We start from the raw sequence: 26,831 nt of genomic DNA, 5'->3' as shown, positions 1-26,831 counted from the left end.
TTTTAAATTTTATTTTATTTATGGACGTATTTTGTGATTTTCGTTCTTATCCGTTTGGACCAGCGTTCTCAACCCATTACTGGGTCTGACCGTGGGAGCTTTAACATACACCAGTCATATAAAGGTTCTAGGATAACGCGACCAGTGGATCTTTTTTGTTTCGCTAAATTTTGTTTTCCCTATAATTCGTTGTACATTTTCCTCTAAAGTATGTGATCACCCTGGATTCTTCCTTTTAACAAAACTAACGCCATTCTTCTAATCGTTTATACCACTGAAAAATTAGCCGATGGTAGATCGGTAATGAAATGTTAAAATATTGCAACAATATGAACTTTGTTCAACAATTTACACTTATAAATTATCGAACGTAGTACAGTGAAAGTTTTAATTAATTTTTTTTTTTAATAATTATATGAAAATTGGCTAAAAGTTCTTTTATTTTGTGAAAACCTTTTTAAAATAATTTATTAAATCGGTAAATTTATTAAAATTTTTAAACTTTAAAATCTGTATTTTTAATAAATATAAAAAAAATATATATTCTTTTATTACATTTTCAAATATTGCTGCTAAAAATAAGTGTAACCAAACGAGCTGAAATCAAGATTTTATGTAAAAAAAGTTAAGTTTGAAAGTTTGTAATTAATAGCCAGACCAAAAATAGGTACTTAGAAACATAGAATAGCAACTATTTTTTTGTAGTTTCTTCTGGGTGCTAAGATAACCAATACTTTACAAATTTGGTATCATTTTATGAAAAATTATTTTATTAAGAATTTTTTTCACGAGTGCTTAACGAAGCTCCTGTGTGTGAGTATAAGTAAAAATTTTTAATGGATATTAAAAAATAAGATTCGAGTCCTTATAAAAGCAGTTGTTTTTATATAGATTTGAATGCTAGACTCTGGATATCGGCAATGTTCTTTGGTGTTGGGTTTCAATTAACCACAAGTCTTCAGAGTAGTCCACCTGATCTATTTCAAATTATATGTTTACTGGTACATTAAAACTTACATTGCCACTACATCTGGAGTTACGTCTGGCCTGGCAAGCCGGTAGCAGTAATTATATTTGCACACACGCCCACACCAGTTAGTAGATGGAATAGTGGTTGGAGAAATAATAGAATAATAATAACGAAAAAAATTAAATAGTTGATATATTTTAGTACTGGATATATACATATGGAAAATAATAACTAGGGTTGTCCCTGTGCGCGCTTCATGCAAAATTTAGTAGACGCATTTTAAAACTTTACAGATTTATACCTTAGAGGGTTGGTCATTATCTCCAATTAGAATTATTACGATAATCCTAATTGAGGGTTAAGACATTAAAAATATTCATTGAAGAAAAAATAATGATAAATTTACTTCATTATATTTGTGTAACCATGGTGAAAGAAAAAGATTTACGAGTTCAAATCTGTATACTAATCAACAAACCTTATCTGTAAAATAATAATTATTATTATTATTAGAATATTTACTGAACTTTTATGGGTCTTGATTGTTTATCTTGGCTGTCGATATTGGATTGTCAAAAATTACAAAAATATGCGTCCAAGAAACAGAAGTAACCTTTTTTATTATTCAAAGTCTGCTAAAAGTATGAGAGTATCTCGGTCCTCTGATACAGTTGAAGTGCGTGATTTTCGGTTAGCTGCTGACTCTACGCCCAGATCCTAGCTGAAGCTTTGTTTACAGCAGGAGCGTATTAGAGCTTCAATGTTAAGAACGAGGGAAACGTTAAAGGAAAGAGAGGTTTCCAGGCTTTAATTGTTATTTATCAGTATTGTTCACTCTACTATCAGAATTACGAAAACACCGGGGAGTCTAGAGGGCTCCGCTTCCTGGTTAAACAAGAAGTGTGAGAAAATGAGCCCTGGACCAGTAATAAAATAAAATATCAAGTAATATTTTGTTAAAATAATTTTTCGTAAAGGTATGTCGTATTTATCGCGTAAAACATTTCTCTTACAATTCTTTGATATAACACTTAGATTTTATTCTATTTATTTATTTGGATTGGTTAGAAAGTCATACGTGAATGCTAATTATTTTTATTTCCTCAGTGCCATTTGCCTTACCACACTATTCCTACCATTAAAATGATCTGTAATCCTACTGGTTCCACTCCATATTTCGGATGTTTCTCTTTACATAAGACCTAGTTTTATATACTCTTTAATGTAAAAATATTTTATGGATATCTCGTGTTTGAAATTACGAAAATATTTTATACGTACGGAGGGTTCCAGAAAGTGTTGGCCAAGCTTAAAGGTCTGATTAATGACATCAAAATAAACAAAAACGTTTATATGGACAAATACCGTATCTCGCTTCATTTTCCTCCGTCCGTCATTTTGTATTTATTCAATAAAAATGTATATCTTAAAAAATAATTTAAATATTTTAATGAAGTCTGTTTTATATATATCCAACAACAACTTTTAAAAAATAAATAAGTTTGAAAATTCAGAAATGGTGGCGATTTAAATATTAATCATTAATAAATCCTTAAATATTAATGTTATTGAATTATGTTTTGTTAAATAACATTTTAAGCATTTTATTGTGAATAAAATAACACCCTATTTATTCAAATCAGTTGATAAATAGCTGAGATATGGCTGAAATTGTTGTAAGTGGATATAAAAAATTACACTTTCTAACAATTTTATTTTATTTTCACTTATCAATAATAGAAATTATTTTTAATTCAGTTAGTGAAGCAAGAGGAAAGTTTCCAATTAGTATACACAGTAATAAAAAAAAAAAAAATTGAAATAAAAATTTACTTAAGTAATGAAACTTCAAAGAGATTTGTTTATTTACATTTAAACACCCTAGATGTAATCCGAGGCTTCAAGATCGATTCAAAGTATTTATAGGGTATATGATTTAGAATAAAGACATCAGGAATTAATTAATTAATTTAGTTTGGAAAAAAGTGAATAAATTAATATCACTGTGAAAACATGCAAAAAAATTAATATCTTCTTTATTGCGTTCGGAAAGTTGCTGTGCATTGGAATTAAGCAAGTGTAATGACGAAACTTTCTTAATTATTACTACGTTATTATTATTTCATTATTTTTGGAAACGGATATTAAAATTACCGGAATAGTTTATAAAAGATGTTGAAAATGATCTTCTCCAACATGTTTGTTTTCAAACACTTTAACCAGCTGATGTACTGGTATGTATGTTGTTATTGCAGTTTTTAGTTTGTCAATCATGCGTGATTTGTTGCGATACAATCCTTGTTTCGCTGCCCCCCATTGAAAGTAATCTGGAGGAGTCAGATCGAACGATCGTGCAGGCCACAAACCACTTGAAATGATTCGGTCACCAAAGACATTTCCTAAAAAATATCATTGACCTGTTACTGTGTGCACTATGGCTCCATCTTGTTGGAGAACCAACCGTGATTGATTTCAACTTCTCTTAACTGACTAATGAAGTTTATTAAAACAGCACAATAACGATCACTATTAACTATATTTTCAGAAAAGGTTGAATCCACAATGTGTGTTCTACTCACACCGACTCAGATTCCAATTTTCGCTTCATGTAAAGATTGTTCGTGTAATTCACGGGAATTAATCGTCGATCACAGTCGTGTAATTTGTCAATTAATATACCCTCCCAGATGAAACCACGCTTCATCTGTAAAGAACGTAATATCCAGGATACCTACGGAATTTTGGTGTTTTATTGACCAAAATTCCGTTAATAATAAGGAAGCTGAGCGTGCTGCGGCGCTATCTTGTTGGAATCAAGTGTGTTTAATTTCCACTTCTATTAACTGACAAATGAAGTTTCTTAAAACAACACAATAACGATCACTATTAATTGTATTTTCAAAAAGATTGATTCACAATGCGCGTTTTACTTACACCAACCTTAGCTCCAGTTTTCGCTTCGTTTAAAAAAATTGTTAATGTAATTCATAGGGGTTAATAATATATCATCCCAGATGAAACTACGCTTCATCTTCAAAAAACATAATGTCGAGGATACCTATGGAATTATGGTCACTAAAATGTTTAAACCATTGACAACTAAATAGTCTTTTGGCATGATCTGAGGAAGGATACAGTTCTTGAACTCACACTAAAGTGTAGGGAAAAAGTTTCAGTTCATTTCTTACAGCTACATATGTGGTAGCAAGTCTGATATCTTGCTATTGTTATTATTTACTTACGCGTTAACGTTGATAGATTTTCGGCTACAGCACCAAAAGTATAAAGCAACTTGTTCGTTTAGTTTAGCTGGTCTTCCAATTCGTAAAGAGTCTACAACACAGCCTGTTGTCCGAAATTTTTCGTTCCGAACTGTTTTGCGGTGAGGAACAGTAGTTTTTGGGAACTTTTCAAAAAACTTGTGCTTCATTATATCAATAAACTTTTCACCTTCATGAAAGATGTGTTCAACGAGAAAAATGCGTTTCTCTACCGAAAGAACCATTACGTTTCTCATAACTATGAATTTCGATAAACGAAACGAAGTGCATTCAATCGCTTCTCAACAACTGACATTCTGGTTTATTACTGAGGAACACCCAAGTAACCCGCAGGGTAACCAACCTAACCCTGAATGAACAGAATGCACCAAATAATTCTACAGCATACTGCACAGCGACTTTCCAAACGCGCTGTAAATTTATATTGGAGTTTAATTAACAAGATTAAATTTAGAGAACGAGTTAGTAAAGGAATTTTCAAATTTTGGCATTATTTGGTTCATTAACGAGTCTCATTTTTACGTTAATAATCATTTCAATTAACAACGTTTTTTGGTGGAGGGGGTTTGTAAAAATGTAAATTTTTTCATCAAAGCCTAATATTCAGCTCAAAAGGTAACGAACAATCTAGCCTGAAATATTTCGACTTATCATAGACTTATATATTGTTGAAGTTTCAAATAACATTCACTAACAATGAATTCAGCGCACCATATTTATAACTTTACAAAAAGATTATTCCACAAATTAACTATCGGAGCATTAAGTTTTAATCTCCAGAGTTTAATTCTAATAAGATGGAGCTACAGCCCACATAAAAAAACTAGTCTATTATTCCGGTAAGCCATATATTTCCAGGAAGAATGATTTCAAGGTAAGGTGACACATTGGCTTCCTGGAATTCTAAACCTATTTACCGGTAGATACTTTATTCTGGGTTTATTTGATAAAAGAGTGTTTATGATGAATTAAATTGCATTTAAACAAAATATCATAAAAATATTAATTGAAAATCTCTAGTCATTTAATTTCCAAAACCTTTTCAATAATATAAAGAGATTTTTAAGACGAGTGACAGAAAAAAGGGAGATTGTTGTTTATAACGACGTAATTAATACAGAAAAATAGATTCTCGTTACGTTAGCTTTTAATCGTCGATTAATACTTTTTATTTACATTTATACATTACATTGATACAGGTAAAAGTAGTTTATTTTTAATGTATTTTAATAAAATATTTCTACAGCTTCATACAAAACATATTTTCTTAATGTAAAAATTTTTAACTACAGTCTATGTTTATGAAATTTTAAGCTATTATTAATATTTTAAAAAATAGGGAATTTTATTTTTATAAAATTTTCAATAAAGAAGGTCTAACATATAAAAAACGGGTTTTTATCAGTTTGCGTTTTTTAATCATTCTCTTTCGAGGGTGACAATTATAATTCACCTTTTTACCCAAAGTAATAAGATTTATTTAAAAAATAAATATTTTAAATGAAACTAATATATGCATTAGCTATCGTAGATATTTCATAATGCATAATGCCACTTATTTAGCAGAGATAAAGTTCATTCAGGTCATTGCTCTCTCTTGAACTCCCTGTCTTTCTTTCTCATTGCTTTGCTGAAGCTCGACTTTCTTTTACTTGCACTCTTTGTGGTATACATGCTTTATGTATAACTGTAACAGTACAATGAATATATTATACCTATATAAAAAATATTAAAATCTAAATTAAAAATCTAAAAATCGATATAGATTAAAAATAAATACATGTTTAAATGGAATAAAAATTGTATATTCTTCACAAACCACTACCATAATTATAACACGGATAAATATTTTCTCGTTGTAATGTCTCATGTAAAAATAAATTCACTTTTCCGAGCTTCGTGGTTGAGTTGTAGAGTAGGGTCTTGGCATTTCGTATGGGTCTCGTGTTCGAATCCCGGTCAAGTACGGCATCTTTTCATACGCTACTAATTACCAACGGGCTAATGACCATAGCTGTTTGAAGCCCACTCTTTCATAAAAAAAATTCAGTTTATGAAATAATTTTTATCGATCATAAATACTGGTTTTTTTTTCGTAAATATTATCAGTCTTTTAATTTTTAAACAAATTATCTTTCCTACAGCTACGACTCTGTAACATCTGAATTAAAAGCGGATTTAATGGTAGTTAATTTCTGTAGAATTGTGTTCATTAAGTAACAAAATCCCTGTAGTAAACCAAATACGTTTGGTTTACTACAGGGATTTAGCTTTTTTTATGAACTTGGCAAGTCGATTTGTTTGACTTGATGAAGAAAGGCGTAGGGAACCAGATCACACCTTAATTTCTGTAGAAAACCGATACTTAGAATAATTATAGGGAAATCCTTCAGAATTAAGGGAGGTTGAAAGGTTCAAAATTACTAAGAAAAATGATAATTTCGTAAAAATGATTTAATAGATAATATTTAAAGAAAATGGTTGCTTAGTTACACTTTAAAAAAAAGTAGTGTATTAAGACATTGTTGCTAGGAATAAAAAATATTTAATTTTTTTTCTTAAAACTATTCGTTTCAGTCTTTGTTATGGTTGTGAAATATGAGAAATATCTCATTTTTATGAGGCACCAGTCAAAGTTGCTGTATTCAGGTGGTCAAGATGCAGGGTTTCACAGGTAGCTGAATTTCACATGCAGCATATCGGTGGATTTAGCATGGTTATGCACAGTTTAGTATATATCGATTCAGCGAATAAGGCAACATGAAATTACATTATTTCTTATTTTCGATGATATTGTTTATTTTTCAGAATGAAAAGTCAGCACGTATTAAGTTCGAAAAGGTTCTCGACCTGAAAATGAAAACACAAGATTTTCAGAAATTTCTTTTCAATTTAGTCACTTAAAATTTGATACATTTAGATTTATCAACTTTTAAATACCAATAGTGTAGAAAAATTGTCCAATTCTGCAAAATAAGCGGGGTTATCTCAGCCTCGTCATTTTGAATCTATGGCCAGCAAGCCATTTCTTCAGGTTTGGAAGAGGAAGTTCTCGCTGGAAGCCAAACATGTATGTGGAATCACCAAGAAGCGTAAATCATAGAGTTTTGCAGAAAAAATCCAAGATCTGTGTGCACCAAACAGAGAATTCGTCTGAGAAGACTGATACCGGAAATCACGGTAAGTTTTATGCTCCGCGGAACGAATGAATGGCAGGCAGTGTAACAACTTGATGTGCGGATAATAAGGAGAAAGGGAGAAGATTATCGGGAATGGGATGCTGACTGGTATGAAAAGAACCATCAGGGAGGATTAGATCATCAAGGATTGAAGTCATAGACCGGTGAGCGAGGGGGTGAAGAACAGCTTCCGGAGGAGCCGCCGTTCGTCCGCGATGGGCGACGTTGATGAAGCACGGAGACTCTGAATCCTCCGAGCTTGAAGGCACCTCGCCGAGTTATCTAATGCTTAATTGCAGATCCGGCTCCAGGAGCGGAATTAGTGAGGTGGAGGTTCAGTCGGTAGGACGCAGGCACACATAGCGCTTTAAAAAAACCTTCCGGAAACTGTAGCAAGCCCGACACGTAGTGCGTAAATGACATTCCTCCCCTCACAAAAAAAAGACTTATGTGTAGGCGCATTATCGTTGGGATAGAGCACTTTCTTTTTAACCGGATTTGGACCTTTAGCCTAAATATTATTCTTCAATTGGTCCAGCAGTGAAGCGTAGTAATGCCAAATGATAGGTCTGCCTTTTTCCAAGTATTTTATGACTACTACATCACGAGATTTCCAAAAAAAATACTCCAGCCATGACTTTTCCTGCATATGGAACGTTTTTGTTTTCTTGGAGAACTATTTGGACTGCTGTTTCGTCTGTGCCGTATAATTGAATTGATGTTTTATCTGCTGTTACAAAACGTCGAAGAAACTCAGCGTAATAGCGTTTAAATACCCTTAAATAGTGTTTAACACTTTTTTGGTCAACTATTAACAAACGCAACACCTGTCGAGCGGAAAGCTTTTTACTATCCAAAATAGTAAACACGATTTATTAAGATGTCAACAAACTCGTGTTCCTTCAATCGACGATTTTTTATTACGGCATTGAATTTTTTTTTTATATTTCGTCATTGAGCAGTTTTTGGGTACCAACAACGTTGAATTATCTTGAATAGATGTATGTAGACGTCTAAATTCAACAGCCCACTTTTATATCAGGAAAACGAAGGGGAAGAATCCTTTAAAGTAGAATTTTTTTTTTTTGTATGTCCATTGGGAAAACTTTTAGTTAGATTTTATAAGAAAGCTACCTATTGTATTGGGTACCATGATTCGACTTCCAGAAAATTTCAACATATTTTTGTGTTTTACATCCCATAACTGCCATAGTTTTGCGCCAATCACTTTCAAATTGATATAGAAAATATAACCACCCAAAATCTCGGTCGAGTTCGTTAATAGGCAAAATCAGACCATAGAGGTGGAAATGGAGGGGGTTTTTTGAAAAAAAAACACAATATTGCTATAACTTTCTTATTAAGTAAAATATCGAATTCGTTTAAAGTTCCTACCATTCTTTGGATAAGGGCCTAAAACGTATCTAAGTAAAAGTTTTTGATATTACCAACTATTGGCCCAGGGTGTGGAAAAAAAAAATTTCGAATACAAAAACAAATATCACACCTCCCTTAATAGGCACAGTATTGAATTGTTTTAAAGTGGTCGTTAGTCCTCTAAATATTACATAAAACTTTTGTCTGAGACCACTTTTGATATGACCAACCCTTACTACGGCAAGGGATGATCAAAATATTTCTGGAATTGTAAGAATATGGGGTTTATCGTGATCATGATCCTTTAGATGTAAAGGATCATGCTTTATAAATGTCATTGTGCGTCAGACCGAGAATTTTCCAAAAGACCCTGGAATCAGCTCAAAAAGTTTGGATATTTTGCCTTATGATCTATTAACTTTCCGTAAATATTTCGTTCTTTCTTTTTCTGTTTAGCCTTCGGAACCACCATAAGATATTACCAGAGGGTGAATGAGGTATGAATATAAATAAAGTGTAGTCTTGTACACTTTAAAAGTCTCAGGTCGACCATTCCTAAGATGTGTGGTTAATTGAAACCCAACCACCGCAGTACACCGGTATTCATAATCTAGTATTCAAATCCGTATAAAATTAACTGCCTTTAGTAGGATTTGAACGTTGGAACTTTCGACTTTTAAATCAGCTGATTTGCGATGACGAATTCGCCACTAAATCAATCCTGTGGGTTACATACGAAAGTAATGTTTACTTGTTTTTTAATCGTTTTATTAATTAATAATTTAATAGTCTTACAAGACTTGATAGAACGTCTCTCAGGGAGTAGCAGATCACAAAAATAAATCGGGTCCCAAAAGAATATCGAAATCAAATATTATTTGCATTTTGATTTCTTGTTGTTGGCGCTTATTTATCGTTAATGAATTATAGTAATTGATATCGTTTAATATATATGACAATAAAAATTAACTGACAATCTGAATAATGTTGTAGTATTAAATAAATACAAAAATTTAGAATACACAGTTAAGAGCATGGTTTTTGTTTTGCCTATTAAGGAGTAATGTATATTTAAATTTAATTCCTTAAAATGTAAAAACATTTTTAATAATAAATAAAATATAAGAAAAAACTTCCTCTTTTTATCTATTAAATCGGTATAATCTAAAATAATCGGAAACGAGGATTTCATACTAGTAAGTAGTTCCAAAAAAACAAAAAAATTAATGCACTAGCAAGAAAAGAAGGAGAGGGCGATAAGAAAAGTGATAATCGATGTCCGTAGTTGACCGAAAAAATATATATATTTAAAACCATAAAATATCGATTAGCTATTATCGCCACCATGTTTCGGAGCTCCAAGAATCTCATCGCAAGATTCGTGACGAGGGTTCTTCAGGAGAAGGATCGGGGGGCTCGGGGATGAGGGACAGCCCTCTGCGGAGCTGCCGTTTGCTCTTGCTTGAACGAGTGGGCGGTAGCAATGAGATACTCTCGAACCCCCGAGCGAAAAAGACCGAGCCCGGCTCTCGGAATGGGGACACAGGGACGGCATAGTTGGGCCTAGTGAATCCTATTCTGGGGGTTTGAGACGGGCGCAAAGTAAGATCCGATCGGCGGGCCGAGACGGGGAGGCCCGTTATAGAATACGACACTTCCCTGTGCTGTGTTGTATTTAATTGCAGGCTTCTGCCCAGGGAAGAAGATAAATAAAAATAAAAAAATAATAAAAAAACCAATCATTTCCATAGAAATGTGTCAATAATTCGTGTAATAATTAATTTTTTTTATGAATAATTTTTAAATTATCACTAAAACTTTTTTATTACTGTAAAGAATACTCGATTAAAATTGTAATGTGGTGTCCTCCATGGTTGAGTAGGTAGCGTCTCGGCATTTCTTGTGGAGGTCGCGGGGTTCGATCCCGATAAGAATGTCATGATCACAGTTGTTGATGCTTGCTTTTTCATGAACAAAAGCCAGTAGATTAGTATAAATTGTAAGAAATCTTCCTTTTTTATATAATTATATTTGTAGTATTTCGTGTTATTTTTTTATAGATGAGTATAATGCCGTTTACTTTATAAAGTAGCTTTAAAGTAAGGTAAAGATTACTTTTTCTTATGAAGAATTAAATTTCAGTAGCTTTGTCATGATTTAGTGTATAGTTAAACATTAAGGGATACACTCTATAAAAACCCAATGAATTTCAGAAATTCATGAAGTTTCTTTATTTTAAACAACTGGATTTCGCATTAGTTTCTACTGGGTTATGAAAGATGTAGGAATCAAATATTTATGTAATTGTTCAGGAAGTGTACAATTTACCGACTTTATTGAAGCATATTATCCGCGTGTATTGTAAACTATCAGTTGAATCTGCTTCTCGCAGAACGAGTAATTGAGAATTGTCTATGTTAAACTGCGTCAAATTAAAAAAAGTGGTGTGTAGCCGTGGGTATTCGTTAATGCGAGACGGTCGATGGGAAGTTGTTCTTTGCGTTTGTAAAGATTATTTAATGATGTTCCAGTAACTCTCGAATAATTGCTTTGCATAACAAAGCGTCACATTCTGATGAAGTAACAAAAAAAGGCGTAATTTTTTTAATTTTTCAAACCTATCAGGCTTTTATACCAATTTAAATATGTCTTCTGTTTAATCTTTCATTTCTTTTGCTAGCAGAAACATTGATTATTTCTTTTTAATAGGTTTTTTACACGACTTACCCAAAAAGGAGTGTAATGTACTTAAGGTGAATATATGTATTTTTGTTCCACCGTAGCAGCTCAACGGTAGAATCGTCTTTGATGTATGACCCGGTGATGCAATCCTTACGTTACCAGGAGTGTTATAGGCTATGTATATATATATATATATATATATATATATGATGTAGTAGTGGAGATTTGCCGGTTGAACCACAAACTTCAATGAGCTGAATTAATGAACTGTGAACTGTGAGCCTCTATCGCTGTGTGGTTAATTGAAACCCAACCACTTAGCCAAAGAACACCGGTATCCGCGATCTAGTATTCAAATCCGTATAAAAGTAATTGCCTACTAGGATTTGAAGCTAAGAATTCTCGATTTCAAAATCACTGTGTTAGCTGGGTTTGAACGAAATGATTCGAATCAATCGAATGAATAACATACAAAAATAATAGAATTATATTTACGTTAAATAACATAAAATAGTATTAAATAAATTTAAAAATTTCTGTTTAATAACAAATGGGCTTCTCATCACCATCAACTGGTAACAAATGGGAGGTAACAGCGTGCCCCTGGCGCGCTGTTTTGGGAGCTCAAATACAATCGGGTGCTCTTATAATATCTCTGCAAACAGTCTGATTTTCAAAACTCTTTTGAAACTTTTGCAAGCATCAAGTACAAGTACACTCTCGATCTAACAGATCAAAGTTATTCGGAAATGTTATATGTTTGCAAACAATATTCCGATTTTCATTTATTAATGTGATCAGTATATATTTTCATTTATTTTAATGACATTTATTAAACTGCATTTGTTCTAAAAAATATTTATTGCCCAAAAAGAAGAGTAATGAATGTATTTAGGGTGTATGTTTGTTAAACAGTAGCAGCTCAACAGCTGAACCGATTTAGATGTATAGCGGTTGGTACCTTTACGTTACCGGGAATGTCATTGATTTATTTAAATAAATATATATGTATGTGTGTGTAAATAAATTTAAATAAAAATATAAAAAAAATATTGTACACAATCTCATCCGCACGCTCTTTAATTTTTCTATGTTAATAATTATCCTATATCAAAGAACAGTGTTTATCAGCAATGATTTTTTTGGCAGTCGTATTTTTTAATAAACATTTATCTCTTGTTTAATTTTTTTAACAAATTATTATAAGTTTATTTTTATTAGCGTTGGACTTTTAAAACCACCGCGGTTTCGTTTTAATCTTTCGTTTTTTGGAGTTCTTTTCCACCTCATGATTTTATCTTACCAGGCCTTAATTTTTCTCAAATATCTCTAATTATATATATATATATATATATATATATATATATATATATATTTACTTTAACGATTTCTTTTAGCATCTATTTTCAGTTTGTCTTCAGAATAACATAATCGATCTTTAACGATTTTAAACTTAATCATCCATTTAAAAAAAATGTTTTTAATGTTTTCTTAGTATATTTCTAACTAGGACACCCAGCAGTGCTTCTCTATGGCTAGATTTAAGTACATATATATATTTATGGAACATATACAGAACTTCAAAATTTAACCTTTCCTTTTTTCCTTTTCGTTTTCCCAATTTTCCATTTCCTTTTTCCAATTTTCCATTTACCGTATTCCCTTTTCCTTTCCCTTATTTATCTTTCCCCATTTTCCCTTTTCCCCACTTTTCTTTTTCTCCTTTCCCCTTTACACTTCCTTCCCCCGTTTTTCCTTTTCTCCATTCTCCATTTCCCACTTTTTCTTTTTTCCACTTTCCCCTTCTTCCCTTTTACCTTTTTCGATTTTTCCCTTTCTCCCTTTTAACTATTTAATAATTATTTATTAATGAAATGGGATAGGTTATTTTTATAATTTTTATTTTTGTTTCACGTTTTAGTGTTGTCGAGTTAACGTTACAAAGTGATTTTTAAAAAAATTTTCTAGCGTTTTTAGAAAGAAGATATAGAAGTGAAATGATTTTTCATAAATAAGTAGAAGTTATGTATAATTTTTTTAATTTTTTTTTTAAGTTCATACGATCTTAAAAAACTTTTCTCTACATTCTGTGTTAAATACTCACCATAAATGTATTTAAAATAAAATATAGCACATTCGTCGTCTTCCTGTGATTAGTTATGAATAATTTAAAGATAAAAATTACTCTATTAGTTTTTATGCCCTCAGAGGAGAATCCAAAATGAAAGAGATGTACCCTTCGTTTTAGCTGAATAGAGAACTGTTAAACATTTGTTTTTTTATACTATACCCTGCTACGTCTTGTGAATTTAAAAGAAAGATGTTTTCCCGTATAAAGATCATCATCTTAAAAATTTCATGTATTTACGTGTTCTTGAGTTTTATATATATAGTCTCAATTCCGTTCCTTTCAAACAATTTCAACCATATCTGAGTTTTTTTATTAACCGATTTGAACAAATGAGGGGACATTTTGTTTAAAATAAAAATCTTAATACTTTATATATAATATAATTCGATAAAAGTAATATTTACAAAGTAATTAATGGTTAAAAATTAAATACTGGCAATTTTGAATTTTCCAAGGTAAAGTATTGAAATTTTGTATTTTGTTGAAGGTATTATTTTGGTACATGTACACCAAATTTTGCGTACATGTACCACATAATAACCTTAAATTGTATTTGGGCGTTAAACGCATGATTTTTTCCCTAATGTTGTTGATTTGCGGGACGCCTCTTGGGTACACCCCGAACAAGTAGCGACGCAATTTCTTTCAGGCATTGCGCTTTTCGGGACAGACTACAGAAATTCGGTCTGACAGACTCTGGATCTGTCCGCAATGCGGATTTTTGGACGATGCTTTTCATGTGATATATGAATGTGTTACGTATGACGTAATGCCCTCAGAGACCATTTGTCGGCTTGATATTATCGGGTCCACACTTGATCGCCGTGTTAATTGAAGAAGCCGGGCCGAATCGGTGATGGTAAAAAGTTTTATTTCATATTTGGGGAAAGAAAGGATTGCTGAAGGAGTGTCATGTTCCCTTGGACATTTCTTCTTTATGTTTACGTTTGGTTTTATTGTTATTTTGTTACTGTTTGGTTATAGATTTTTTCGTTGGTTATGTACATTATTTATTGTTATTTTTATGTTTTGTTAGCGGTTTTGTGTTGCGTTTTATGATTCGTTGTGTATCGAACTCATTTTTACCTTTCGGGTAGGTAAAGTTCAGTTCCTTCGTTCTTGCAGTACACCGATGGAAATATGGCTTGTGACATTCGCATCGGTGACATCCTGGCTGATGCTTGACTGAAAGAAGTCATTGCCTTAAATGACATTTACCTGCGGTAAAACCCATAAGGGCTAGAAACGGAGGGCGTTGTGTGGCAACCGAACCGTTGGTGGTGAAGAGAATGTTCACCACCAAATTTATTAAAATATTTAATGTTTTTTTTACAATAACATGTAAAGTTTTATTAAAAAAAAAGAAAATAATAATAATTGTTTCTCTACACGCTGGGACTGACGGAGAGAAAATAAAGCGAAAGTAGGTCATTTGTCCACACACAATTTTTTGTTTATCGTTTTGATATCCTAAATCAGTCCTCAAAGTTTGGTCAATTTCTTCCGGACACCCTAAATAAGAAACACTGACGTAATAAAAATAATAAGCGAAAACATGGCATTTAAAAACAAACTTAGAAAAAATTGTTTTTTTATCTAGATTTAAAGATACGAGTAAATAAATAAATATGATTACAAAACGATCAAATTCCTTTTATATAGAAAGAATCGATTTTGAAAATTTGGATATCCACAAAATGTTTCTTAAAATATTTTTAACTAGGACTCCCAGCAGTGCTTCGCTGTTGCTAGATTTAAGTATATATATATATATATATATATATTATATATATATATTTATGGAACATATACCGAACTTCACAATTTAACCTTTCCTTTTTTTCCTTTTCGTTTTCCCAATTTCCCATTTTACTGTATTCCCTTTTCCTTTCCCATTTACCTTTCCCCATTGTCCCTTTTCCCCTGTTTCTTTTTTCCACATTTCCCTTCTTTCCTTTTACCTTTTTCGATTTTCCCTTTTTCCCTGCGCGTAAATCGGTCCAGTAGTCTTTAGTCTATAGCGGACAAACATATTGGAAACATTGAGATGGAGTAGTAAAATATTTAGTATAGCGTGTGTTTGTTGCTTTTACGTTTTACAGATAGCGTTGTTTTAAAAAAAAACACGTTTTTACCTGTCACAGGTGTGATATCTTAAGGATATAAATATCAGGTATTTAAAAACACGCGTATATTCGAATGCAACGTTGTGTCAAAATTTCAAAGCAATCGGTGAAGAACTTTCGGAGACTTAAGATTTTGAACAAACGAGCATTTACATTTTTATTTATATAGATAGATGTGATAAAATAAATTTAATAAATTGTGTAAACAGTTTTACCTCACTTTAAAATAAAATTGTTTAAACAATTTATGGCTCTATAATGAAACAAACATTGTACACTAATTGTATTAGATAGTATAATTATTTTTAGTTTTTAAGTACTATGTTGTGTAAACACGATTATTATTATTGTTATACATACATTACTGTACATTACTAATAAAAGAAGACAAGCTATGTTTCACGATGACTTTATTTATTGTCAGTATTTCTGTATGGATTTTCATAAAATAATTAGCCCTATTTAACTGAGGAGTGGGTGTATGCAAGAAACGCTGTTAGCCTATAGAAATTTAACCTACTTTCTAGTCGGATTCGAACCGATGCAAGCCTTACAAGCCTTCCCCTTGTAAGATTCAAATATTCCATTAATTAAACTTTTATTTGGCTATATAACTCTGGAACCAATGAAAATAACTACCACTTACATGTCGTTGAAAAGCTCTCAATAAGAGTTTATTACTGCAGTTAAGAAAAAGTAAAAAATCCAAATGTTTTGGATTTTGGGGGTTTTTGGACACTTTTGGTTCAGTCGATTGTAATCAAAAGAGGAGGTGCTCAATTAGGTATTTACTACAGACCTAAATCCAAAATTTCAACATTCTACGGCTAATCGTTTTTGAGATATGTGAGATACAAACGTTCGTACATACGTCACGTCGAAACTAGTCAAAATGGATTCAAGGGTAATCGAAATGTACATTTCCATTGAAATCTGAAAACCGAATTTTTCAAGATTACAATACTTGTTGTACGAAGTACAAGAAAGTAAAAAGCCATGCCTGACCGGGTTACGAACCTGGAACCTCCTGATGAAAGGCCAAGACACATTACCATTCTGCTACGGAGATCGGTAATACTGCTGATAGTTTTGTAGTGGTAATTTCAATAAGATTAGTTCAAACATTCATGGACAAGGAGAAAAATCAAGATAATTAATAAAGGATAATAACAATAAAGGCCATTTATTCCAGTTTTGTTTTAAAAATATGTTAGAATTAAAAAACTGTTGTTTATATTAACTTCTTTTTTTTTAACTAGTTTTATTACGTATTATCTCTATATAGCTGTTCAACAATAAAGTTTCTGCTTCATTGTTAAAAGTAAGTTTTAGAACCAACTAATCCCGGTTTATTACACATGTATATGCCTTTTTTAATAAACTAATTTTGTGGCCACCAGTTTCCAGATAATGTACAGGCAATCTTCTTTGATGTATAATGAGCAAAATGATCCTTTTTTCTTCTTTACGTTTTGTTTTAGTTTGCCCTAAGTATCCTAAATTTGCAATTATTCTTTTTCAAAATCAATTTATAAATAACCGCACTTACGACAGATTTATTTTTACTTTATAGTTTCTGAGAACGTCAGAGTCCAGTTTTCTAGACGTAGCTAAAGTCGTTAAAGTTATGATATTTTTTGTATAAATTTTTTTTACCTTCTTGTTTCACGGAGAACAAATTTTATCTCTTTCTTTCTACGATCGAATTTAAATCCCTGTAAAACACCAAATAGAAATCTTTTAAGTAAATCTTGTTAACGTATTTGAAAGTACTACTTAAAAAAAACTACATCTTTAAAGTATCTTTTTAATTTATTGACTAATTTTTCTCATTATTCTCCCCAAGTTGCTTTTTTAATTGGGTCAACAATTTTCCAGGAATTGCAACTTTTTTAATCATATTAAATAATTTTTAAAAAGGAATAAATTAATAGTATATACTTATTTTTTTATTTATTTACTTATGCATAGAAAAAGGAATTGACACCCAATTAAAGATTTTGATTTTGTAGTAAAATCCTAGAACTTGAACCCAAAACCTCAGTGTGAAAGACGTAAAGACTACTATTCTGTTACGGAGATCGGAAATAATAAATTGAACAAACAAGAAAATTTATAAAAGTAATAATAAATTAATCATTATTACATCATAAATAAAATCATATTTAAAATCCAGTTCTTAATTAATTATTATATTAATTAATATATTAAGAAATAAAGGAAAGAAAATGTACTGCAATGAATCACGTAATAACATAAACTAATAACTGATGTTAATAGTTAGTCGTAAAACAATGCGCCGGCTAATCATTTTATTGCAAAAGTAACGGTACATTATATTCAATTGTACGCGTGATATTTAAAGATTGTTTTATTTGCAAATATCAATTTATCCTTAACGTAGTAATGTTATTATTAGTTTTTTAATAGAAACATTTTAATTATCCAACAAATCACAATCGACTTATACCAACCAATCACAATATTTTTATAGAATTATTTGATTAGTAGAAAATTTAAATTAGGTTAACATGTAGTTGGTTCGGTCCAATTTGGGCATTTGCGGTTTTCACCGGATCTTGACGTTTTGACACCTAAGGAACCCAAAAAACACAAAAACCGGATAGAAATGTTCACATGTACGCGTGCGTGCGTGTGTGTTTGGTGTTTCACACCTTTTATCTCCAGAACTACTTGACCGATTTTGACCAAACTTGATCAGATTATTTCTAGTCACTAATTATTATTTCTGAGTCACTAATAACATTAAATTTTCAACTTAAAAGGTCACGAAGGTGAGACTGTAAAGCAATGCCATCCTAAGTAACTCGAGATTTCACCTAATTAAGATCTTATTTTTCTTAAAAACACAATTAAAAAATTATAATATTTGCAAAAAGAAACTTTTGCAAAACAGCACCCCCAACCCAAAAAAATTGTCTAAATAAACTAGTGGCTAAGTGGGTGTACTGCATCAATAGTACTCCCTCTCACCTAAAGGAGCGCTAGTGTAGCACTGAGGTGAGAGGTGAGCTAAGTGGGTGTAATGGTCCTTATGTTGTGACGTCACAGGTGAGTGGTCACCAATATTTAAAGCATAAAAAAGTATTTGAAGTGGCTGCTAGTACCGCCACACCCGCACGAATGAAATACGGTATGTGCGCGCGCTTTAGTTAGAATCTTTGAATTAAATAAACAAAAAATATTACATTTAAATAAAATGATATATATTTTAAATTAAGTTGTTCGTGTAAGTGTAATTCGTGTATTAGACAAAAGCCGAGTGACGGGAAAGTCCTACAACTGTGTTGTCACCTTTTTTTTTATTACGAAGCAAGTTAAAGAACTTCAAAACTTATCGGCAAAGATATAATTGGATTAATTTAAGATTCCTAATTACATTATATCAATGTATAATCTTAACCTATTAAAAATTAATTTTAAAATGTTTTAGCAGTTCATTTCCATCAGATTTTTGTTAGTAATTATTTGTGGTAAAACTTATTTTCTCATTTTAAATATTATATATAACTTGGGATTAAATGGAAAATGATATATATTTTATAAAAAAAAAAATTAAGATTACTTTTAGTGAAAAAAAAAATGATTTAGAATAAATAATCTTCTTTTTTTTGTAAATATAACGAAATTTAAGAATATTTGTGAAAGGAATAAACATTTTCGTGTGTCCTGCGTATTTAATTTCCTATAACGATGAACTACGAATCAGATTTCATTTCATTTCATTTCATTCCTCTTTAAATAAAGTTTTTGAAATGACGATTCAAACTCTATACAATACAAAAAAAGGTAGCCCTTTAAAAATAAAAAATAAAAAAACAACCAACTCGGTTTTATATATTAAAAAAAAGCTTTCATAAAAGTAAATACTTTTTTGAAGTAAACATCAAGTTATTTTTAAATGTACTGAAAGACATTATAATTCCAAACAGAGTATGTTTTTTTTACAGATTTCAATTATTTTCATTTATGTATTTAACAGATTTAGCCAAGTTCTCTTTATTTCTTATTCTGTCAATAAAAAACATTTTTGGATTTTCTATATTTCGATATTTGTTTTGTGGTTAATAAACATTGTAATATAAGGTTAGTAGGGATTGTTGTGTAAGACCGAGTTAGTATTGATGCACTTTTTTCAAGTCGCGTAATATCTATGTTGTTAAGTTTAAAAGCCTAATAAGTAAGTTCATAATAAAAAAAATAAAATTAAGAATAGTTAAATTGTTTTAATTAATTTTTTCCTCTTAAAAACTTTTATTTTATTTAATAATGGAAATTTACTCAACTTGTAATTAGCTCACTTTCGCATATCATATCGTGAAATCCATTTTAATTATTACTTTGTGAAGCAAGAGCTAAAGATGGTCTGGTAAAGTGTAGAGTTAACAGTTTTCCTACTAAATCTAGCTCTAGTTAACAGAGACGTCTAGAGATCATCTCTGAGGTCTTGTGCTACATCAGATGAAAACTTACTCGGGTAGTTTCTATTCCCATCAATAAGAGAGGTTAGTCCTACATAAAATTTTCGGGCTATTCTGTGCACAAGAGAAAGCATTTGGATGAGCTTTATCGTTCGAAAAGAAACTATCTTTTGTTGTTTCTTTAAGGATTCACAATATAATTCAAGTAATTTAATGTGCTCAAATATATCCCTTGCATAATTATACCGTTTTTTTTTTTTTTTGTTTTTTTTGTCTTCAGTCATTTGACTGGTTTGATGCAGCTCTCCAAGATTCCCTATCTAGTGCTAGTCGTTTCATTTCAGTATACCCTCTACATCCTACATCCCTAACAATTTCTTTTACATATTCCAAACGTGGCCTGCCTACATAATTTTTTCCTTCTACCTGTCCTTCCAATATCAAAGCGACTATTCCAGGATGCCTTAGTATGTGGCCTATAAGTCTGTCTCTTCTTTTAACTATATTTTTCCAAATGCTTCTTTCTTCATCTATTTGCCGCAATACCTCAATTATACCGTATAGGTATATAATAAAATTCTCGTTAATGGTATATATTACTCGATATAGCGTCATATATATAAACTAGGTCACAGCATTAATGGTATTTTAAGTGACGATGTAACTTAAATAGAAACTTTAAAAATCATCAATTACAAATTTTAGAGGATTAATAAATTTACAGCCTTGTGTTATTTTTTTTTTTATTTCCTGGCATTTCCACAGGTCTACAGCACAGCTGTAGAGCTGTGCTGCAAGAAGGAAAACATGGTAATCAGTGAAAAAATGTTCACCCATCGTAGTTCACTCTCTTCCTGTTTCTATCTTCAATGTTCCGATTCCGAGATCTCAGGACTGTAAATATTTGGGTTTTCATCTTGACCGACGACTTACATGAACGAAAGATATCAAATCTAAGCGGAAACAGTTGGATCTCAAGTTTGAAAACATGTATGACTGATAGGACATAGATCTCGGTTTTCAGTGGAAATTAAATTATTGATTTATAAATCAGTTTTTAAGCGTGTTTGGACTTACGAGATTGAATTGTGTGGTACGGTGTGCAATTTCAATATTGACATATTGAACGCTACCATACAAAAACACTGTGAAGAATGGTACACATACCCTGGTACATAAGCAATAGCCTCATGTGTAATGATCTTATGTTGCGAACCGTTCGCCAGGAAATCTCTCTGGTCAGCCTACGTTATCAAAATCGTTTGGATCGGCACCCGAATTATTTGGCGGTGAGTTTATTGTATAACACGGTCAGTGATTTTTCAAGACTGCTGAGGAACAGTATTCTTGGATTGCCTTATCGTTTCAATTAGATGACTTTATGGTCTGCCTGCACGGAGTGCTCTTCTGTTTCATTCCTTTCGTTTCCTTGTTATCGTGAAGTCACCAGTCGTTAAGTCTATGACTACTTAATGTTAGTTAAAATAGATCTTATTTACTTATTGTTCAATTTTCTCGCTGAAAAGATAGTAAATTTGCTGTGTCATTATAATAAAAAAAATAGTGTGGGTTTTTATTAAAAAACATTTCTCATCATTCCATGTCCCACGGACCCCAAAAAGCAAAAAAAAAGGGATCATATTAGTACTATGTACGTAATATTTTCCTCCCCCCACTTACGTACGTATGTTTGTTAGCGCGTTTGAAGCTTAAATAACTGTTTTCTGGATGAACCGATTTTGATTAAATTTGGCACGGAGACTCGGGTATATCAGACAATTTGTTGATTAAAGTTTGGGGTTAATATCATCAGGGAGTAGGGTAATTTGGGATAATTTTTTTTTAAATTTCGCAAACAAACCATACTTTATATTAAGCTCACTACACAGTTACATGCTAATCTTAACATTTAAAAAAAAAATCGTTTCCAAATTCTTCCTCATCACTAAAAATAAAAAAATATATATATTTTTTTTATTTATTGCATATTTTTAACCGATTTTTTTTCGGTTTTCCTAAGCATAGAAGTAGTGCAAATGGCCCTAAAAATATAAATACTTTGGGGAAATGTTAGGGGTGTGAGGGCAGATCTTTTTTTTTTAATTTTTAATAATACTTTCAATAAAATTTAATCGTAATTCCCCCTCACCTACAAAAATAAGTCTTAGATAATTTTTTATTGGTTTTACATTTAAGGGAATTTTTTTACTCGCATATATTTCACATAATAAACCCAGACAAATCAAAAAGTTTTCTTTTGAGATGATTTTTGGTTTTGGAGGTGAGGCAGCAGAAAAACTATAAAAAATTCGATTTTTTAAAAATTTTTTAAATTTTTTTCATGTATCATTATTTTTTAAATTTATTAATAAATAGCCAATGCCAGGAAATCATAATAACTTTAATGTTAGCATTTTTTCCCCTATCTTGACTGTATTTAATTTGTGCATTATAAAAGATTTATTTTTTCTATTTTTGTATTTTTATATATTTTTTTTTTTTATTTAACTGATGGATTAGTAAACATTGTTTATAGTTTGATGGTATATATATATATATATATATATATATACACGAGTCCCTTTATAATCCACTTTATTCGGTCTCCGTTTTTCAGTACTGCTGCATGCAGAATTTTGTTTTTAAACCTTTACTTCAATTACTTTTTTGTAATTTATTTAATTTTTTCTGGATAAATTGCAGTGCTGCTTTTATTTATAGTGTTTGGCTATAAAATAAAAAATACAACCAACTAAACTGTACCCCATCTTTATGGAACACTCAAAAAGATACTTCTAATAAATGTATTAATCGTAATCCAACTGGAGAAGTGGTAACGTAGTGATTAATTCATAGTGATTGAATTAAGCACTATTCATTTATTTAATAATATTCTTAAACTCTGTCCTTCATAAATAGAGATCATATTATATGCATTTGCACATTAAGCCCATTCTCACCGGATATTGCATATTTTCCTTAAAATCTAGTTATGGTGCATATTTTCGCTATATTTACAATATTTTTCGGTAGGGTACCTTGTTAACAAATTAAATCTTAACGTTGTAGCCGGCCAAACCTATTAGCTGCACGACCCTTAGAGCGCACTTAATAGTCGCGCAACAGTACCGCTGATTGTTTATGTTTATAAATGTTATAAAATATTAAATTGTTAATTATCGATATGTTATTCACTACTTACTAATTTGAATTAAAAAAACTAAAAATTACTATTTTTTTATTTAAAGTTGCATATTTTAAGCATTTTTCATGCATATTTCAAGCGTTTTATGTTGCATATAATTCAGTCTCTATTCATAACGGTGAGAGTTTTAATTTTTTATCTCGGTAATAATTTTTAGGCTCAAATTAAATATAAAAAACTTTACTAAAAAATTGTTTTTCAGTAGTTTCAAAAATACTATAAAACTACTAATAATAATAGTACATAATACATAGTAGTAAAACAACTACCATTCTCAAAGAGCTTTTTTTTATTCTAGATACATTTTACGTTTTTAAACTCATTTCGTTATATTATTTGAGTAATTTATAAAATATAAAATCTTTTGATTGTAAACTTAAAAAGTTATTATATAGATTAAAATACGAATGTATTAATTATGGTCAAATAAAAATATTTTTTTAAAAATTACGAACAAAAAAAAGGCATAATCTATTATTAAAATAAAAGCTCTACAGGATACAAAAAATAATAACATTTATACTTCCCACGCTGACCTCGCCGCTGCGCTTATGTTAAAGAGAAATAAAACCTTCCCGGCCGCTGTCTAACTATAGAGAAAGAAAAGCTGCAGAATTCTGTACAGTCATTTAGGTTTTAGTACTATGCCCATTTAACTGTGGTTTTTTACGACCATGTACCTTTTAAACAAACAGTCTTTACGGAGTCAGATTTCTTTTATATACATATATATACTTTTTTCTTTTCTTTTTCTTTTACTAATGCAAATTAAATTTTATTATTTTTTCCTTTAGGATGTATAAATAAAACAAAAGTTTTTTTGTATTTCAGACTGTTTATATAGATTCTATATTCTTAACAGAGTAGTAATAATAAAATTAATGTAATTCGAATAACTTTTATGTAAGTTTTTTCGCCCTAAAATAACAATACTTCAATTAAAGCTAACAAGACAATTGAATCGATAATCAAATCCATTATAAATTATAAAACGTTCAGGGGAATTGTTTTATACAGACGTTTTGTTATATATACCCATTAGTGAATACGTCAACATATTCTATTTAGATAACTTACAGATGCATAAAATTAAGTAGAATAAATTTACTATAATTAAAACGTATTTACGATAGATAGATAATTTAATTTCGGTAAGAATTATCTATGAAATACGTAGCGTCGTTATGAATTATTTTTAGTTATTAGGAAGGAGGGAATCTGAATCTGCTTCCAAGTTTTAACATCGCGTTCTCCTGTGAACTAAAAGTGACATCTTTTACTATATATAATAGTGTAGAATTTCGACACAATAAAGACCAAAAACGAATTTTTTAGGATCGCTCAAAAGATTTCACGCAAATTTTAGTTCTCATGAAAATGGTTAACTTTAAAAAGTTATTTCAAATAAATATATCTAGATAAAAGAAAACATCTGAATTACGATTTGCTAGATATTTTTTTTTTTACATCAAACTGTTTTCTTATTTTTCTGCATTGAAAGTAAAATGTTCAAGTATTAAAATCAAATCTATTTTTCTTTTGGCCTTTATCCATTCTTTTGTGAATTCTAAATAAAAAAATTCTTGTGCATTTTTGCGTATGAAGACAAATTTTTCGTTATTTTATTTTGTATAATTTTTTATACAAGAGATATGCAAAACATAAATTAAATGAGAAAACGTAAAGAGATATCTTTTTTTTATTTAATATTAAAATATATTCCCTCTTTAGAAGAAAATTAGAAATTATTATTACTTTAATTTTATGAAATAATTAAATGCAACGAGTAGAACCTACACAACAAGCATCAAGTTTAAACTCACTCAACCCTGTGATTCCCTGCTTAAGTGGATATGAAGAATACACAAATACAAAGTCAACATAACCTCAACATTAAATTGAACGTAACTGAAGAACAACTCAACCAATCTTTATCTCGACAGAGGCGGTGCTGGTGATCACGGGGCAGCCACCTTTTCAGCGGCTGACATAGGCTCGAGTGTTGGGCTACCGGGAGTGCCCAAGGGGGACATACATGCGACTCTGTTCCGAGATTGGCAGTCTAGGTGGGATGCGTCCACCAAAGGCAGGTGGACGCACCTTATCGCGGATATAACGAGCCATGGGCGGGTCGGAGATTTGGTGAGATTCAGTTACTACTGGCTCACACAATTCCTGACCGGCCGTGGGGTCTTCCGCGCCTACCTGTGTGGTAGGAGGAGGGTGAATGACCCCTACTGCCCTTACTGTGGTGACCCGGATACCCCAGAACACGTAGTGTTCTGACGCCCGCAGTGGGATGAATACCGCCTAGCATGCTCGGCGATTACCGGACCGCTCAGGGTGGACAACATCATCGCCACCGTATTGCTAAACCCCAAGAGTTTTGATACCATCGCAGGGTTCGTAGCGAGGATTCAGGAGAAGGATCGGGGGGCTCGGGGATGAGCTCCCTCTGCGGAGCTGCTGTTTACACGAGCTTGCACAAGCGGGCGGTAGCGATGACGCACGTGAACTCTCGCACCCCCGAGCGGAAAAGACCAATGGCCTACTCGGGGTGTTCCCGTTAGAGGCATTAGCATAAAGACTAATTCCCAGCTCCCGAAGTGGGGACCCAAGGACGGCATAGCCGAGCCTCGTGAATCCTACTTTGGGAGTTTGAGTTGGGCGCAAAGTAAGATCTGACCGGTGGGCCGAGACGTGGAGGCCCGTTAGAGTAACAGACACTCCCCTGGGCTGTGTAATTCTTAAATGCAGGATCCGGCCCGGGAAAATCATCTAATTTTCATATGGACAACTTCAGATATCCTATTAAAGTAGATATCAATTTCAATTAAATTAATAATATTTTTGTAAATTTTCGAAACGTAAAGAAAATTCATTTTCACTCCCCCCCCCCCCCCCCCCGCAACACCATCATGTGATCGAAAAATTACTTCAAATTGAGGTTGTTGTCTGTTGTTGACCTTAAATTGAGCGTAACTGAAGAATAGCTCAACCAATCTTTATCAAATCTTCTTATGCACAACTTCAAATACACTACAGAAACGTATCAAAATTTTAGTGAAATTGATCAAGACGTTTTGAAGATTTTCGAGCTACAAATTTTGTTTGTAAGTCTAAAGGAAATTACATTTTTATGAATTATATTTTCGTACTTCTCATATCCCAAAACGTAAAGAAAATTCAATTTCAACCCCTAATCCAATCGTGCGACCAAACGTAATACCATACTTTTCTTCAAACTTAGTTAAAAAAACAAAATTTTAACTGGACATAGATGAAATATTTCTAGATTTCCCTGCAATATACTTTTTTATTAATTTTCTAAAATTTTTCTTAATAATAATTAAAACGCTGAGATAAGAATTTTTGGAATCTCTAATTATTATTCTTCCAGTTGAACAAATAAATTATTATTTAAACTTGATTTTTGGG

General features: G+C 31.5%; 1 protein-coding gene across 1 annotated transcript in view; it reads left to right on the top strand.

The window, feature by feature from the left end:
- LOC142331720 (protein PALS1-like) overlaps window positions 1-26,831 on the top strand; it is a 651,443-nt gene that overhangs the window by 194,470 nt on the left and 430,142 nt on the right. The window lies entirely within an intron of this gene.

Source organism: Lycorma delicatula, chromosome 10 (assembly GCF_047948215.1).
Source record: "Lycorma delicatula isolate Av1 chromosome 10, ASM4794821v1, whole genome shotgun sequence".
Taxonomy (NCBI): domain Eukaryota; kingdom Metazoa; phylum Arthropoda; class Insecta; order Hemiptera; family Fulgoridae; genus Lycorma; species Lycorma delicatula.
Note: the sequence above shows the minus strand (reverse complement) of the source record. Positions and strands in the feature narration are given on the sequence as shown.